Raw genomic sequence first — 18,615 nt, forward strand, 5'->3', positions numbered from 1 at the left:
CGATCGGATAAAGTATCGTACCAGTGATTAGAGTTATTACCCTAATAACGGGCAGAGTTTAGGGATTTAGAGGGTAAAATCCCGAGCTATAAAAGCTTGACGGAAAGAAAAGAATTGAACAGCGATTGAGTTAATACCCTGATTGCGGCAGCGATTCGAGTGCGGTGTGTGTTTAATTGTGATATATTTGCTCTAATTCGACGTCTACAGAGAGTTTATGCGTCGTTTTAAGTTCAGAATTCGAATGCCAATGTCGGCTATTTATAGTGAAATTTGAGACTCGCTTACGGACCGTATGCTTGATCCCTTACGGTCCGTAAAGGAACCGGTAAGCTTACGGTCCGTAAGGACCTACCCTTACGGTCCGTAAAGGGTGCAGTCTATTTATGTAGACTAGCTGAGTTCGGGACTAGCTTAGCTGATTCATCAAAATTTGAAATTTTAATTGTGACAACGAATTTAGTTGATAATTATCAACTAGGGTTTACCACCCCTGAGTTTTAGGGGCCCTGATCCTGATTCCGATTGTTCCGAAAATTTTAGGGTTAGTGCGGAATTACTTGGGTGTCTCAATTAGGGTTTCCTTATTGACTAATTATCATTCTAATTATTAATTTTAATGAGAGTTGTTACATCCTCCCCACCTTAATAAAAATCTCGTCCTCGAGATTTTGGACTATGATATTTTCTTGGGTTATGTTTCTTCTTCTAATTAAGAGAAACAATGTATCGCGGAATGGAATCAAAAGATATTTTGAGGGGTATGAAAATTTAAAAATAAAAATGATTTATAGGAACAATTGGATTCAATATTCGAAATGAATTTACTTTGATTAATTGAGGGAGATTCTGAATTGATAAATATCTATTTGTGAATGGGAGTATGGAAAATGATTTGTTAATGATTATCCGAAAATCAATGTTGGTTACTTAGATGGTACTGGACAATAGAATTTAGTGTATCGTAATCTGAGTACATAATGGTACCAAGAAAATGACAAATCAAACGAACGACGTATGAATAGGGTTTAGCACAGGCTATAAATCTATTCGGACGCTACAAAGCGTTTGTAATGATTCAATGATGACCAAATAAATTCATTGTTTTCGAATTTGAGAGTTTCAAGGAAGCAAATCTAGATATTTCAAAAGATGATACATTCCGATGAAATGATATAGTTTCTAAGTTAATTATATTTAAGCCAAAAGATATATGATCTATAGATTCTTAAAATGAATGTGAAGAACTTTTTGGAATTAGTAAAATTCTTTGTCAGAAGAAAACTTACCTTAATTGGTACCTAAGGAAGACTTAAGATTGACTGGTTTAAAATGAAATGAAAACATGAAAATGTTTTGTCAAATATTGAATTATGATATGAGAAAATTAATGTGCTGAGATGGGTGATTTGTAAGAATATATGAAAAGATAATAAAGTTAGTGTATTTTTGTCTTAATACATAATTATATTCAGATGATTTTTAATCCAAATGTTTGATTTAAAGAGAGGTGATATTTTAGTGTACTAAATACCTTTTCCTTTTATGTTATAATAAATAAATATAGATAGGTTTTAAAATATCAAAACCCGTAATAATAATGATATATATTTTATATATAGGTTTACCCAATATCGTAGAACTCATGATTATTATTTTTAAAATCAAGTATGTTTACTATAAGATTAGGGTATTTTAAATCATAAATGTTTATTTTAATATCAAGCATACTTAAATGTTGGTTGGCGTAAGTGACATTTGATATTTTACCATATATATATATATATATATATATATATATATATATAGATATATATATTATAAAAAATATTTCTATAAGTATTTAATAGTTGTGAAATATTAACCAAGATAATTTTTTTTTTTATTTATAACATGTCTTGTTTATGAATATTTAGACGATTATTTAGATAATTTTATACATCCCTTTATTTGTTTTATGAAAATATGTTTTCTCTTTACAGTACGAAGTATATATATATTTCAATATATAGAAAATATTTTTACATATAATTGAAATTTATTAAATAAGTATGATGCCTTAATTTATATATATTAAATAGTTATTATCATGGTTGGATATTGGGTAGTGCTGCCTTGTTTAAGCATAGGTGGCCAGTCCATGCCTAACTAAGGCTAGGCTATTCAATACATGCCCTTGATAATAACTCTAGTATCTGAAATAATAATACTAATAATATTAATATTAATTGCCAAAATGCATAAACTTAAATGAGAGTATAAAATTTTATACGTAAAAATATAAATTCTTTACCTTAATGGTTTAACAAGAATTTTAAATATAGGAATATTATATTGTAAGTTTCCATATATAATCAATTAAATTTATATAATGTTTTTCGATCAATGATGATAAAGTAAGAAATATCACGAAAGGCTCGATTGAGGTTGTAAGGACTACGGAATTAGGACATGAAATGGTGGATCATTATCTTAGCACATAATTGTGTTAAGATTGCTTTTATAAAATAAATCAATAAAGCGGATTCAATATAAATAAATAAATAAATAAATAATTAAATCCTAGATTAGCACAATCTTCAAATTTGTGAAAATGTCATCACAAAGTGATCGTGATCAAAGAAATGATTTGATGAATTTGAAGACTAAACAAGCATGTTATGGTTCAAGAGAATTGAAGTGCTTGTTGGGACTATTTCGAATATGATGGTTTCAATCCATCATATGGGACTTCGAATTGAATACGTATTACGAGCAAGTTAGCTGGGTTTGGATAAAACGAGTTTTAATAAGGAAGTTCGGACATGATCACAACAGAAACCATGTATACCCTTCAAAAAGAAAATCGAGTTTTTCAAGAAATTCATTGATTCGATATTAAAGAGTTATCGCTTTGTAAAACGTGGTTTATAATGCAAAGATCAAGTATAGCAAAACGAGATTTGAACTTTTGATAAAACAGCAGGTTAGAATGAAGCCCTCCAGTGGTCTTCATACGAACCACACGCGCAACAACCAGTGCATGTGTAACGTGTGGATTTATCAAGAAATGAAACAGATCAATATTCGCTACCATGAAAGAAATCCTTATGGTATGATAACCTTTAGGGGAAGTAGCAAGGCCAAAGTCTATTCACAAGGGTTAGAATTTTAACGAAAGAAATATAAGAACTTTATCTGGAATCTCGTGTGATAACCTTTGTTAAGTGATATTACCAAGGAATGTCGAATGAAATGAAATGAAATAGGGGTTTTGCAAAGGTAGATAACTTCTTTTGTAGTGCCAATAATTATGACTATAATTAGACTGTGCACCAATGGTTGTGAAATATTGTTCCAACGTACCTCAGCGATATTGTGATTGTTTGTAAGATCATGTGGCAAAGTGCCGCTTTTTGATTAGTAGTACTTTTACCAACGGAATTAATATTGGTGTCATCGTGCCTAATTTATATTTTTCAAAGGTCTTGCCTTGGAAGTTGTGTGTGATAAACTTTAACGTCTGTGGACATATAATTTAAGTTTCATGTGTTTTCTTGTGCATTAGCACAACTTTACATGTTTCTTACTTGCGTTCATAATTTATGGCGTTAATAATTTATGGTAACGCATTGGTAATTCTTATATTTTTGATGATGTCCCAACTTAATGGGTTTCCAGTATTATTTTGTTGCACGAGTTATGAGATAGATGATCAAACAAAATAATGTTTGATATCGATATAGGTAAGAGATTCTTGATAAAGGAATCTAGATTTATTATTGACACATATACTTGTGCTTGATTCTTAATTATTAATTGTTACGGCTTTTGGAATTTTCTTATAGATATACATATCTATATAATCATATATTTCATATGCTGTAATATACATACCCTTTATAAGGTTAATGTATTTAACAGATTCTTATTTTCAAAAACAAGTCTGATATCAGACCATGATACTTATTTAGGGAAATTTTGTCACTTGTTTGACATTTTATATACCCCATCTTACCCGGTTCGCGCCGGAGAGGTAACTTCAGTATATCCGGACAAGCTGGAGAGTCTGCTACTCTATACCCAGTTTTGCCGGAGAAAATTTTCTATTTCCTATAAATAGTATCTTTTCAAAATTTTAAAAGTGCCTCTTTTATTAGAACTTTTATCCAGAATCAAGGAAATTTGTATTCCCATAATATATCTTATTCTAGACCAAATAATATCAATAAGCAAGAAGCAATTAAGTACTGTTGCCTGCTAATCGTCATTCTTATGAAATACCAATATTGTACTTATATAAGTAATTTACCTTAAAGTTTATTTTAAGGCAAAATTCTTAAGTTCAAGTCTAAATATCCTCCGGAGTGCTATCAGATAATATTAAGTTTCTAATTCTCCGTTTCAACTTAGGTATTATTATAACACCTAATTGTGTAAACAAGTGGCTTAGCTTATACTAAGGCATCTTTTCTTATGTTTAAGTCTAAATGCTATCAGATGTGCTACCAGTTAATAGCAATCTCCTAACTCTTTTATTTAAGCTTAAGTATTGTTATCACAACACTTATAGGCTTAAAGCAGTGGCTTAGCTCTGATACCACCTTTACTGTCACGACCCCCGATCCCATCCTGGCCGGAATCGGAAGCCGCGAGCAGTCCAGTGGTACCGGTGATGATTTTGAAAAACATTGCAGCGGAAATTTCATCAGGACCGTGAGTTAGGAAAATATCAGAGTTTAGAAACACCGGATTTTTATTTAAATAGATGGAATAAATTCCATGTTTTACAAAGGTAGCTTTTAATACGGGATAACCCAAAAACAATATTTCTTAAGTTGATTTAATTAATAAAATAAGCCACTTCTTGAAGTCTTTTAGTGCCGGGTCCAATCCTTACTCCAATCTACTGTAATTACCTGAAACGCGTTTTAAAAAGGTTTTGTCAGCGGGAAATACTGAGTGAGTTCATTCATTTTACTGAAAACGACACATTTGTTATAATTTACAGTATTAAGGGTTTTTACATATGTTTATTATCAACCAATTATCAAGAATAGGTATTTGTCACAGACCAGCTCTGTGACTGTGGTCATATCACCATTGGCTGTCCCAATGAGTGACGTATGTCACTTTAGACTCGCCCACCTAATGTGAAGGAAACATAATAATAATATTGTGCACAATACCCCACATACCAGCTGTAATTTGGTGATTACATAAACTTAATCACTGTAATTGTAATCTTTGAAAAATGATTTGGAGTATTGTAAAACAGTTGATAAAAAGAGAATGACTCACTAATCAGCATGCAGGATTGAGTTAACAAACTTCTTGATTCTACTTCTTCCGATAATTAAGCATGCACTTTATTATTCTGGATCTTCTGATGATTTAATAGTTTGTTTGATTATAAGGGTGTAGTTGAGAGTATTTTTGGTAGTTAAATACATAGTTTAACAGAATGGAATACGTATTGGTGTAAAACCCAAATCAAACCTTAACGGTAGTCATGAGATTCGAACCTTAACGAATTTCACAAAAACCGGGTTAATGATCAATACAGCTTTTACGATAACTCACGAGATCAAATTCTCACAACGAACGACAAAGTGCTATACTTAAACATTCATCGGATTAACGACGAACGACAAAGTATAACCCTAATATGGGCGGCACTTAAACATCCATTGGATATATTGATCGGTCGGAAAATGAATCGTAATAGCGATTGAATGATTATGGGTTAGAACACCAACGTATAGAGAGAAGAAGAAAGAAATGAGCAAAGGAAAATGAAATCCTAGGCTCCTATTTATAGGTAAGAAGTATGCCTTTCTTAGCTAGGAAGATTTCTTAGTTATTAAGTTTTACTTTTATTTATTTAATTTTTTCTTAACTATTAAGTTTGCTTAACTATTAAGTTTTACTTAACCATTAAGTTTCCTTAACTATTAAGTTTACTTAACCATTTAACTAAATAACTTACTTAGCTTAATTAATCTTGCTTAGCTTAATTAATATTGATTAACTGATTAATTAATCATACTAAACTTAATTAATTAATTAATCTACTCAGTTAACTTAACTGCTAAGTTTGATATACTAGTTTAACAGCTTACTGATTATGAGTTCTAATTTCTAGACACAAGAACTCATATTAGTGTATTAACTCAATTTAACTTTAACGATAATCACGAGATAAAACCTTCACAGCGATTTACAAGTGCAATACTTAATAATTCAGCGGATTCACAACGAACGACAGAGTATAGCCCGAGTTTGGACAGCACTCAAACATTCAAGTTGAAATCACAATAAATAACAAAGTATAACTCAATTTGAGCGACACTTAGACAATCGTTGGATAGTTATAATCGATCAGATAAAGTATCGTACCAGTGATTAGAGTTATTACCCTGATAACGGGCAGAGTTTAGGGATTTAGAGGGTAAAATCCCGAGCTATAAAAGCTTGACGGAAAGAAAAGAATTGAACAGCGATTGAGTTAATACCCTGATTGCGGCAGCGATTCGAGTGCGGTGTGTGTTTAATTGTGATATATTTGCTCTAATTCGACGTCTACAGAGAGTTTATGCGTCGTTTTAAGTTCAGAATTCGAATGCCAATGTCGGCTATTTATAGTGAAATTTGAGACTCGCTTACGGACCGTATGCTTGATCCCTTACGGTCCGTAAAGGAACCGGTAAGCTTACGGTCCGTAAGGACCTACCCTTACGGTCCGTAAAGGGTGCAGTCTATTTATGTAGACTAGCTGAGTTCGGGACTAGCTTAGCTGATTCATCAAAATTTGAAATTTTAATTGTGACAACGAATTTAGTTGATAATTATCAACTAGGGTTTACCACCCCTGAGTTTTAGGGGCCCTGATCCTGATTCCGATTGTTCCGAAAATTTTAGGGTTAGTGCGGAATTACTTGGGTGTCTCAATTAGGGTTTCCTTATTGACTAATTATCATTCTAATTATTAATTTTAATGAGAGTTGTTACATCCTCCCCACCTTAATAAAAATCTCGTCCTCGAGATTTTGGACTATGATATTTTCTTGGGTTATGTTTCTTCTTCTAATTAAGAGAAACAATGTATCGTGGAATGGAATCAAAAGATATTTTGAGGGGTATGAAAATTTAAAAATAAAAATGATTTATAGGAACAATTGGATTCAATATTCGAAATGAATTTACTTTGATTAATTGAGGGAGATTCTGAATTGATAAATATCTATTTGTGAATGGGAGTATGGAAAATGATTTGTTAATGATTATCCGAAAATCAATGTTGGTTACTTAGATGGTACTGGACAATAGAATTTAGTGTATCGTAATCTGAGTACATAATGGTACCAAGAAAATGACAAATCAAACGAACGACGTATGAATAGGGTTTAGCACAGGCTATAAATCTATTCGGACGCTACAAAGCGTTTGTAATGATTCAATGATGACCGAATAAATTCATTGTTTTCGAATTTGAGAGTTTCAAGGAAGCGAATCTAGATATTTCAAAAGATGATACATTCCGATGAAATGATATAGTTTCTAAGTTAATTATATTTAAGCCAAAAGATATATGATCTATAGATTCTTAAAATGAATGTGAAGAACTTTTTGGAATTAGTAAAATTCTTTGTCAGAAGAAAACTTACCTTAATTGGTACCTAAGGAAGACTTAAGATTGACTGGTTTAAAATGAAATGAAAACATGAAAATGTTTTGTCAAATATTGAATTATGATATGAGAAAATTAATGTGCTGAGATGGGTGATTTGTAAGAATATATGAAAAGATAATAAAGTTAGTGTATTTTTGTCTTAATACATAATTATATTCAGATGATTTTTAATCCAAATGTTTGATTTAAAGAGAGGTGATATTTTAGTTTACTAAATACCTTTTCCTTTTATGTTATAATAAATAAATATAGATAGGTTTTAAAATATCAAAACCCGTAATAATAATGATATATATTTTATAAATAGGTTTACCCAATATCGTAGAACTCATGATTATTATTTTTAAAATCAAGTATGTTTACTATAAGATTAGGGTATTTTAAATCATAAATGTTTATTTTAATATCAAGCATACTTAAATGTTGGTTGGCGTAAGTGACATTTGATATTTTACCATATATATATATATATATATATATATATATATATATATATATATATATAGTGGAGAGTTCAAATGAGAAGAATTTTTTTGTAAGAAGAAAAAAGAACAAATTTCAACCAATAACAATGCTTTATTTTACTTCATTTAATATAAGTATTTAATATTACTACAAGGGTACATTGGTAAATCTACATAGGTCATTAATTTGTAGTCTTCCTCTTTAATAGCTAATACATTAAATTTTTTGTAACTTATCTTCAAAATATTTTTTTTCCAAAAAAATAGTGTAGGATAAATTACGAGTTGTGTAGGACAAATTACGAGTTGTGTAGGATAAATTTCAACATGTAGGATGAATTTCGAAATATGTAGGATAACTTTTGATGTGTGTAGGCAAAAAAAAGTTAGTGTGTAGGATAATAGTCTTTATGACTAATTAATTAGTTAAAAATGATAATAAATAAGATAAGTGAAAAAACTATTTAATGTTTTACAAAATTACCCTTTGTTCTTTTTCTTCTCAATTAAATTTTCTTCTCAAATGAACCTTCCCCTATATATATATATATATATATATATATATATATATATATATATATATATATATATTATAAAAAATATTTCTATAAGTATTTAATAGTTGTGAAATATTAACCAAGATAAATTTTTTTTTATTTATAACATGTCTTGTTTATGAATATTTAGACGATTATTTAGATAATTTTATACATCCCTTTATTTGTTTTATGAAAATATGTTTTCTCTTTACAGTACGAAGTATATATATATTTCAATATATAGAAAATATTTTTACATATAATTGAAATTTATTAAATAAGTATGATGACTTAATTTATATATATTAAATAGTTATTATCATGGTTGGATATTGGGTAGTGCTGCCTTGTTTAAGCATAGGTGGCCAGTCCATGCCTAACTAAGGCTAGGCTATTCAATACATGCCCTTGATAATAACTCTAGTATCTGAAATAATAATACTAATAATATTAATATTAATTGCCAAAAATGCATAAACTTAAATGAGAGTATAAAATTTTATACGTAAAAATATAAATTCTTTACCTTAATGGTTTAACAAGAATTTTAAATATAGGAATATTATATTGTAAGTTTCCATATATAATCAATTAAATTTATATAATGTTTTTCGATCAATGATGATAAAGTAAGAAATATCACGAAAGGCTCGATTGAGGTTGTAAGGACTACGGAATTAGGACATGAAATGGTGGATCATTATCTTAGCACATAATTGTGTTAAGATTGCTTTTATAAAATAAATCAATAAAGCGGATTCAATATAAATAAATAAATAAATAATTAAATCCTAGATTAGCACAATCTTCAAATTTGTGAAAATGTCATCACAAAGTGATCGTGATCAAAGAAATGATTTGATGAATTTGAAGACTAAACAAGCATGTTATGGTTCAAGAGAATTGAAGTGCTTGTTGGGACTATTTCGAATATGATGGTTTCAATCCATCATATGGGACTTCGAATTGAATACGTATTACGAGCAAGTTAGCTGGGTTTGGATAAAACGAGTTTTAATAAGGAAGTTCGGACATGATCACAACAGAAACCATGTATACCCTTCAAAAAGAAAATCGAGTTTTTCAAGAAATTCATTGATTCGATATTAAAGAGTTATCGCTTTGTAAAACATGGTTTATAATGCAAAGATCAAGTATAGCAAAACGAGATTTGAACTTTTGATAAAACAGCAGGTTAGAATGAAGCCCTCCAGTGGTCTTCATACGAACCACACGCGCAACAACCAGTGCATGTGTAACGTGTGGATTTATCAAGAAATGAAACAGATCAATATTCGCTACCATGAAAGAAATCCTTATGGTATGATAACCTTTAGGGGAAGTAGCAAGGCCAAAGTCTATTCACAAGGGTTAGAATTTTAACGAAAGAAATATAAGAACTTTATCTGGAATCTCGTGTGATAACCTTTGTTAAGTGATATTACCAAGGAATGTCGAATGAAATGAAATGAAATAGGGGTTTTGCAAAGGTAGATAACTTCTTTTGTAGTGCCAATAATTATGACTATAATTAGACTGTGCACCAATGGTTGTGAAATATTGTTCCAACGTACCTCAGCGATATTGTGATTGTTTGTAAGATCATGTGGCAAAGTGCCGCTTTTTGATTAGTAGTACTTTTACCAACGGAATTAATATTGGTGTCATCGTGCCTAATTTATATTTTTCAAAGGTCTTGCCTTGGAAGTTGTGTGTGATAAACTTTAACGTCTGTGGACATATAATTTAAGTTTCATGTGTTTTCTTGTGCATTAGCACAACTTTACATGTTTCTTACTTGCGTTCATAATTTATGGCGTTAATAATTTATGGTAACGCATTGGTAATTCTTATATTTTTTGATGATGTCCCAACTTAATGGGTTTCCAGTATTATTTTGTTGCACGAGTTATGAGATAGATGATCAAACAAAATAATGTTTGATATCGATATAGGTAAGAGATTCTTGATAAAGGAATCTAGATTTATTATTGACACATATACTTGTGCTTGATTCTTAATTATCAATTGTTACGGCTTTTGGAATTTTCTTATAGATATACATATCTATATAATCATATATTTCATATGCTGTAATATACATACCCTTTATAAGGTTAATGTATTTAACAGATTCTTATTTTCAAAAACAAGTCTGATATCAGACCATGATACTTATTTAGGGAAATTTTGTCACTTGTTTGACATTTTATATACCCCATCTTACCCGGTTCGCGCCGGAGAGGTAACTTCAGTATATCCGGACAAGCTGGAGAGTCTGCTACTCTATACCCAGTTTTGCCGGAGAAAATTTTCTATTTCCTATAAATAGTATCTTTTCAAAATTTTAAAAGTGCCTCTTTTATTAGAACTTTTATCCAGAATCAAGGAAATTTGTATTCCCATAATATATCTTATTCTAGACCAAATAATATCAATAAGCAAGAAGCAATTAAGTACTGTTGCCTGCTAATCGTCATTCTTATGAAATACCAATATTGTACTTATATAAGTAATTTACCTTAAAGTTTATTTTAAGGCAAAATTCTTAAGTTCAAGTCTAAATATCCTCCGGAGTGCTATCAGATAATATTAAGTTTCTAATTCTCCGTTTCAACTTAGGTATTATTATAACACCTAATTGTGTAAACAAGTGGCTTAGCTTATACTAAGGCATCTTTTCTTATGTTTAAGTCTAAATGCTATCAGATGTGCTACCAGTTAATAGCAATCTCCTAACTCTTTTATTTAAGCTTAAGTATTGTTATCACAACACTTATAGGCTTAAAGCAGTGGCTTAGCTCTGATACCACCTTTACTGTCACGACCCCCGATCCCATCCTGGCCGGAATCGGAAGCCGCGAGCAGTCTAATGGTACCGGTGATGATTTTGAAAAACATTGCAGCGGAAATTTTATCAGGACCGTGAGTTAGGAAAATATCAGAGTTTAGAAACACCGGATTTTTATTTAAATAGATGGAATAAATTCCATGTTTTACAAAGGTAGCTTTTAATACGGGATAACCCAAAAACAATATTTCTTAAGTTGATTTAATTAATAAAATAAGCCACTTCTTGAAGTCTTTTAGTGCCGGGTCCAATCCTTACTCCAATCTACTGTAATTACCTGAAACGCGTTTTAAAAAGGTTTTGTCAGCGGGAAATACTGAGTGAGTTCATTCATTTTACTGAAAACGACACATTTGTTATAATTTACAGTATTAAGGGTTTTTACATATGTTTATTATCAACCAATTATCAAGAATAGGTATTTGTCACAGACCAGCTCTGTGACTGTGGTCATATCACCATTGGCTGTCCCAATGAGTGACGTATGTCACTTTAGGCTCGCCCACCTAATGTGAAGGAAACAATAATAATAATATTGTGCACAATACCCCACATACCAGCTGTAATTTGGTGATTACATAAACTTAATCACTGTAATTGTAATCTTTGAAAAATGATTTGGAGTATTGTAAAACAGTTGATAAAAAGAGAATGACTCACTAATCAGCATGCAGGATTGAGTTAACAAACTTCTTGATTCTACTTCTTCCGATAATTAAGCATGCACTTTATTATTCTGGATCTTCTGATGATTTAATAGTTTGTTTGATTATAAGGGTGTAGTTGAGAGTATTTTTGGTAGTTAAATACATAGTTTAACAGAATGGAATACGTATTGGTGTAAAACCCAAATCAAACCTTAACGGTAGTCATGAGATTCGAACCTTAACGAATTTCACAAAAACCGGGTTAATGATCAATACAGCTTTTACGATAACTCACGAGATCAAATTCTCACAACGAACGACAAATTGCTATACTTAAACATTCATCGGATTAACGACGAACGACAAAGTATAACCCTAATATGGGCGGCACTTAAACATCCATTGGATATATTGATCGGTCGGAAAATGAATCGTAATAGCGATTGAATGATTATGGGTTAGAACACCAACGTATAGAGAGAAGAAGAAAGAAATGAGCAAAGGAAAATGAAATCCTAGGCTCCTATTTATAGGTAAGAAGTATGCCTTTCTTAGCTAGGAAGATTTCTTAGTTATTAAGTTTTACTTTTATTTATTTAATTTTTTCTTAACTATTAAGTTTGCTTAACTATTAAGTTTTACTTAACCATTAAGTTTCCTTAACTATTAAGTTTACTTAACCATTTAACTAAATAACTTACTTAGCTTAATTAATCTTGCTTAGCTTAATTAATATTGATTAACTGATTAATTAATCATACTAAACTTAATTAATTAATTAATCTACTCAGTTAACTTAACTGCTAAGTTTGATATACTAGTTTAACAGCTTACTGATTATGAGTTCTAATTTCTAGACACAAGAACTCGTATTAGTCTATTAACTCAATTTAACTTTAACGATAATCACGAGATAAAACCTTCACAGCGATTTACAAGTGCAATACTTAATAATTCAGCGGATTCACAACGAACGACAGAGTATAGCCCGAGTTTGGACAGCACTCAAACATTCAAGTTGAAATCACAATAAATAACAAAGTATAACTCAATTTGAGCGACACTTAGACAATCGTTGGATAGTTATAATCGATCAGATAAAGTATCGTACCAGTGATTAGAGTTATTACCCTAATAACGGGCAGAGTTTAGGGATTAGAGGGTAAAATCCCGAGCTATAAAAGCTTGACGGAAAGAAAAGAATTGAACAGCGATTGAGTTAATACCCTGATTGCGGCAGCGATTCGAGTGCGGTGTGTGTTTAATTGTGATATATTTGCTCTAATTCGACGTCTACAGAGAGTTTATGCGTCGTTTTAAGTTCAGAATTCGAATGCCAATGTCGGCTATTTATAGTGAAATTTGAGACTCGCTTACGGACCGTATGCTTGATCCCTTACGGTCCGTAAAGGAACCGGTAAGCTTACGGTCCGTAAGGACCTACCCTTACGGTCCGTAAAGGGTGCAGTCTATTTATGTAGACTAGCTGAGTTCGGGACTAGCTTAGCTGATTCATCAAAATTTGAAATTTTAATTGTGACAACGAATTTAGTTGATAATTATCAACTAGGGTTTACCACCCCTGAGTTTTAGGGGCCCTGATCCTGATTCCGATTGTTCCGAAAATTTTAGGGTTAGTGCGGAATTACTTGGGTGTCTCAATTAGGGTTTCCTTATTGACTAATTATCATTCTAATTATTAATTTTAATGAGAGTTGTTACAAGGCGTGACGGGTTAGATGGTAGGGAACTATAGCATAGGCACAGAAGAAGCAACGTGGATGTGGGAGAAGAAAGAACAATACCTTACGTGCCCTTTGACACTGTTCATAAAATCCTACCCAAAATGTTATATATGATAATATAATAAAGGGTAGGGATATGGTAAAAAGTGTCTAAAATGTAAGAAGGGTAAGAAGTGTTTTAAACCATTGGATATTTGATCTAATGGTTGAGATCAATAGGGTATAAAAATGTAAATTGTGTTTTAATTAGAGGGACCTTATGTAAAATTGAAGGGCAATAGTGTCTTTTTCAATGTTTGAAATATGGTAACCATATCATACACGACCAAAAAACTCCTACATTTACTAATTTTTCCTTAAATATCGGAATTAATGATTCACCTTAATTGTAGGAGGTCTTTGGTTGCATATTCGTCATACATTATCATAACAAGAACTGTAATCAGATTCATGGCATAGTGTTTTAAAACAACTAGATAAATTGACTATGATTCAAGTCATGGTGTTTTATCTGGAGACATTGTTCATGGTGTGGTGTTTTAAACATCTATGATTCAAGTCATGGTGTTTTATCTGGAGACATTGTATAAAAATCGTAAACACCATGACTATGATTCAAGTCATGGTGTTTTATCTGGAGACATTGTTCATGGCGTGGTGTTTTAAACATCTATGATTCAAATTCAAGTCATGGTGTTTTATCTGGAAACATTGTTCATGGTGTGGTGTTCTAAACATCTATGATTCAAGGCATGGTGTTTTATCAATACAAAACATTCCCAGATTTTAAAACACCATGAATATGATTCAAGTCATGGTGTTTTATTTGGAGACATTGTTCATTGCGTGGTGTTTTAAACATCTATGATTCAAATCATGGTGTTTAATCAATACAAAACATTCCCAGATTTTAAAATACCATGACTATGATTCAAGTTATGGTGTTTTATCTGGAATCAGAAAAACATTGTATTGTGATTACATCCATGGTGTATTAACATCTGGAGAATCAATACAAAACATTCCCAGAATTTAAAACACCATGAGTATGATTCAAGTCATGGTGTTTTCCCTGTAGACATTGTTCATGGCGTGGTGTTTTAAAACATCTGGATACATTCTGGAGACAATGACTATGATTCAAATCATAGTGTTTTATCTGGAATCCAAAAAACATTGTATTGCAATTTAAAGATGATGAAAAGAAGATATGAACAATATACGATTAAAAGATGTTGCGATTAAGATGATGAAGAAATGATACGTAGGTGAAAATGGAATTGGATCTTGCAAAAAAATAGGACGACAGTTTTTTTTTCAGTTATCTTGAAACTCAATTAATTGATAAGAAAGGTAAATTACTAATATACCCTTTTGAATTAATTAAGATAGAGGACACTTGTCATCACCAAATTATTTCTCACACCTCTTACAAAAGTATGACTTTGTACAGGATCCTTTACCATATAATAAAATAGTAATAATTGGCTAAAACACTTCTTACTAGTTCGAGCGACATGTCATCCTATATATCATGACTTAACCTACAAATGTTTCATAAGAATATTTTGTTTATTATAAAAATCTTGTCAATAATAAAAGAGTGTTAAACAAATGAACCCTAACTGTTTGTGTGAGTTAGTTGTCCTTTTATCGCAAACAAATAATCATTTCTTCCAGATGAGTGCAAAATTTAACGCTTCAATTAAGACACATACTACACGATTTAAAAGTTGTTTGTTGCCAGAAAAAACAAAACCCGCCCTTAGCTCAGTTGGTAGAGCGGAGGACTGTAGTTGTAAATTGATGGTATCCTTAGGTCGCTGGTTCGAATCCGGCAGGTCGGAATTTTTTGGTTATTACTTTTTTTTTAATTTTAGTCTAAATCACTGATGTCCTCTATGAACAATACCATGTGACGCTAGGATGTTCCGTTGGCAGTGGAAAAGGAACTTATTGGCAGGTCTAGAGGTTAAGGAACTGCTCAATTTATGCAGTCTTCTATTCGGCTTTCAGCTGCAAGATGGTAGAGATCGATGGGAATCGATAGGTGCTTTAGATGTGGAGTTTTCGGTGGGTGCGGTAAAAAAAATTACTGGATAAAAACATGATCGACTCCGAGTTTTATGTCCCGGAATGGTGTAAGTGTAACGTTTTTATAAGGTGGGCCGAGATGAATAAAATTGCGACATTGGAGGCTTTAAAGAAGAGGAATTTTGTTATTCAAGATTCGTCTTGCGGAGAAGGGGATGAAACGGTAGAAGATATATTCTGCTCATGTATGTTTGCTACTATACTTTGGGCGCACATTAGTTCCTGGTGCAATATCCAGAACTTGTTGGTTTTTTCGTTTAGAGACTTGTTGGAGATTCATGAACACATTGGTTTAAATGGTCAACAAAAAGAAGCACTAAAGGGCATTATAAGGATCGGATGTTAGAGCTTATGGAGGGCGAGAAATGGGGTCAAGTTCGATAAAAAGGTTTTAAGAATGGAAGAAATCATTTGTGAGGTTAAGTCGATTGGTTTCTTATGGTCATGGTTGCAAAAGTCGTTAGGCGCTCCCTAGTCGGATTCGGGAGTACTCGGGAAGTACTCGGCTTAGGCGGAGATTACTCGGGGAGTAATTGGCCTGGGAGACCAGTACTCGTGCCTCGGCAGCCTACCTTGTAGCGAGTACTCGGGGAGTACTCGGAGCCTAGGCGGGACTTTTACAACCATGCTTATGGTAGATAAAAAATAAATCCATCTTGTGGGTTGATTGGTGTAATTTTGTAAATATGCTATCCCTTTGGTTTGACCGCCTCGGTTTAAGGTTGGTTTCACGTTTCAATAAAGTTTACTTAAAAAACAAATCCCTGGTATATACTAATTAGGTCCATTTTTAACAATAATTATACTTGCTGAGATTGAAAAAAGGTTGCTTTTCCATACATTTGACCTTGATGAGATGCACTTGTGCCTTTGGGTTGGTTTCGGTATTGCTTGGTAACGCGCCTTGTGGTCTCTCGGAGAAATTTTGAGCTAGTTGATTTATTTGTTGTTCAATGTTTTGAATACTAGCTTGTTGATTTCTAAAGTTCGATTCCAGTTGTTGAAATCGATCCGAGTTTTTCTTTTCGGTGTCGGAGATGAGGCGAGATACGGTATCTTCAAGCCTCTCTCATCCCCCTTGTTGTTGTTGAGAGAAATTTTGTGACTCGTTTCTTGGTTGTTGAAAGTTTGTTCGTTGGTTTAGATTTTGTTGGTTACTACTATTGTCGGGTTCTCTCCAACCAAGGTTAGGGTGGTTACGCCATCCTTGGTTGTAAGTACCCGTTGGAGGACCCGACGGCCTAGGTCTATTATCAATATAGTTTACCATTTCTGTCACATTATCCATTTCTTTCATACAACTCCAATTTTCATGTGGCCCCCCACACCCTTCACAAGCCATAACCGACGTCGTTTTTGCCATTTCTAACCTTTTGATTTTTGAAGAAAGGGCCCCGATTTGGGCTTGTAAGGAGGTGCTTTCATCAGCCTTATGGGCGCCCGGGGCAGTAGATTTTGTGCCTCAGGGAGTGTGCCACTGAAAAATGGTTTGAGCAATTTCCTCAATTTGATTATAAATTTCATTTGGGCGACGATTACCTAGAAGTCCCCCGGAGCTAGAGTCAAGTGTTTGTCTTGTGTGTGGCAACAACCCATTATAGAAAGTGGATACTTGTTGCCATACCGCAAGACCATGATGAGGACACTTTCTTAGTAGCTCCTTGAACCTTTCCCAAGTTTCATATAAGGATTCCCCGTCCTCTTGTGAATATGTGTTAATTTCAGTCATTAATTTAGCCGTTTTAGCGGGAGGGAAATACTTATATAAAAACCTTTGGGCTAGTTCATCCCAGGTGTTTATCGAGCCAACTGGGAGGGTATTAAGCCAAGCCTTAGCTCGGTCTTTTAGCGAAATGGAAACATTCGAAGGCGGATGGCGTCATTTGATGCTCCATTGATCCGAAAAAGTATCACATATTTCCAAGAAGTTAGTGATATGTAAATGGGAATCTTCGTCCGCAAGCCCATGGAAGGTTGCGGAGTTTTGGAGCATTTGTATCAAATGCGGCCGAAGTTCGAAGTTGTTGGTCTCGACATTCGGTGCATTGATAGTGGCGCTGAGATTACCTACTGTGGGTCGTAGGTAATCCATGAGGGTACGTTGATCCGCCTTTGGAGGAGGGTCCCCCGAAACTTTCTCTTGGTTTTTAGCTTTAAGTCTTTTTCTGAGAAAGCGTTCGGGTTCGTCTAGAGGTTTTTTTATGTCTTTACTAGAACTGGAGCTCATACACTGCGTAGAAAGTTCAGATGTGGTGCCTGGGTTCCAAGTGCTGCAATAAAAACAAAAGAGAACGTCGGTCAGAAGTTTCACCACGGCCCCGTGCTCAGATGAACACGGCCTGTGGTTGGAGATACAATAATTGTTTTCCGGATCCCTGTTACTGGGGAGCTCGACACGGGCCCGTGTTGCACCGACACGGCCCCTTGCTCAACTCTCTGTAACTCGGAAAATAAAAACTGCAAGTAACAACGCTGGGCACGGCCCCGTGTCCGACCAGGCACGACCCGTGCTGAGCTCTGCAGAAGCTGAAAATTTAAAATAAATCCTAAAAAACAGAAAAACAAGAAAAACGATTAGGCCGTTGATTCCTAACTTTCTTAAA

General features: G+C 32.9%; 2 non-coding genes across 2 annotated transcripts; both read left to right on the forward strand.

Moving 5' to 3' along the window:
* The first annotated feature begins 15,677 nt into the window (after positions 1-15,677).
* TRNAY-GUA lies at positions 15,678-15,765 on the forward strand. The gene is given in 2 exon segments: positions 15,678-15,714; positions 15,730-15,765. It is a non-coding gene; the product is annotated as a tRNA-Tyr (tRNA).
* A 1,875-nt stretch (positions 15,766-17,640) lies between these two features.
* On the forward strand, positions 17,641-17,747 carry LOC118487699. Its single transcript, XR_004882642.1, has one exon. It is a non-coding gene; the product is annotated as a small nucleolar RNA R71 (small nucleolar RNA).
* Positions 17,748-18,615: the final 868 nt, after the last annotated feature.

Source organism: Helianthus annuus, chromosome 15 (genome assembly GCF_002127325.2).
Source record: "Helianthus annuus cultivar XRQ/B chromosome 15, HanXRQr2.0-SUNRISE, whole genome shotgun sequence".
In the NCBI taxonomy this organism is placed as follows: domain Eukaryota; kingdom Viridiplantae; phylum Streptophyta; class Magnoliopsida; order Asterales; family Asteraceae; genus Helianthus; species Helianthus annuus.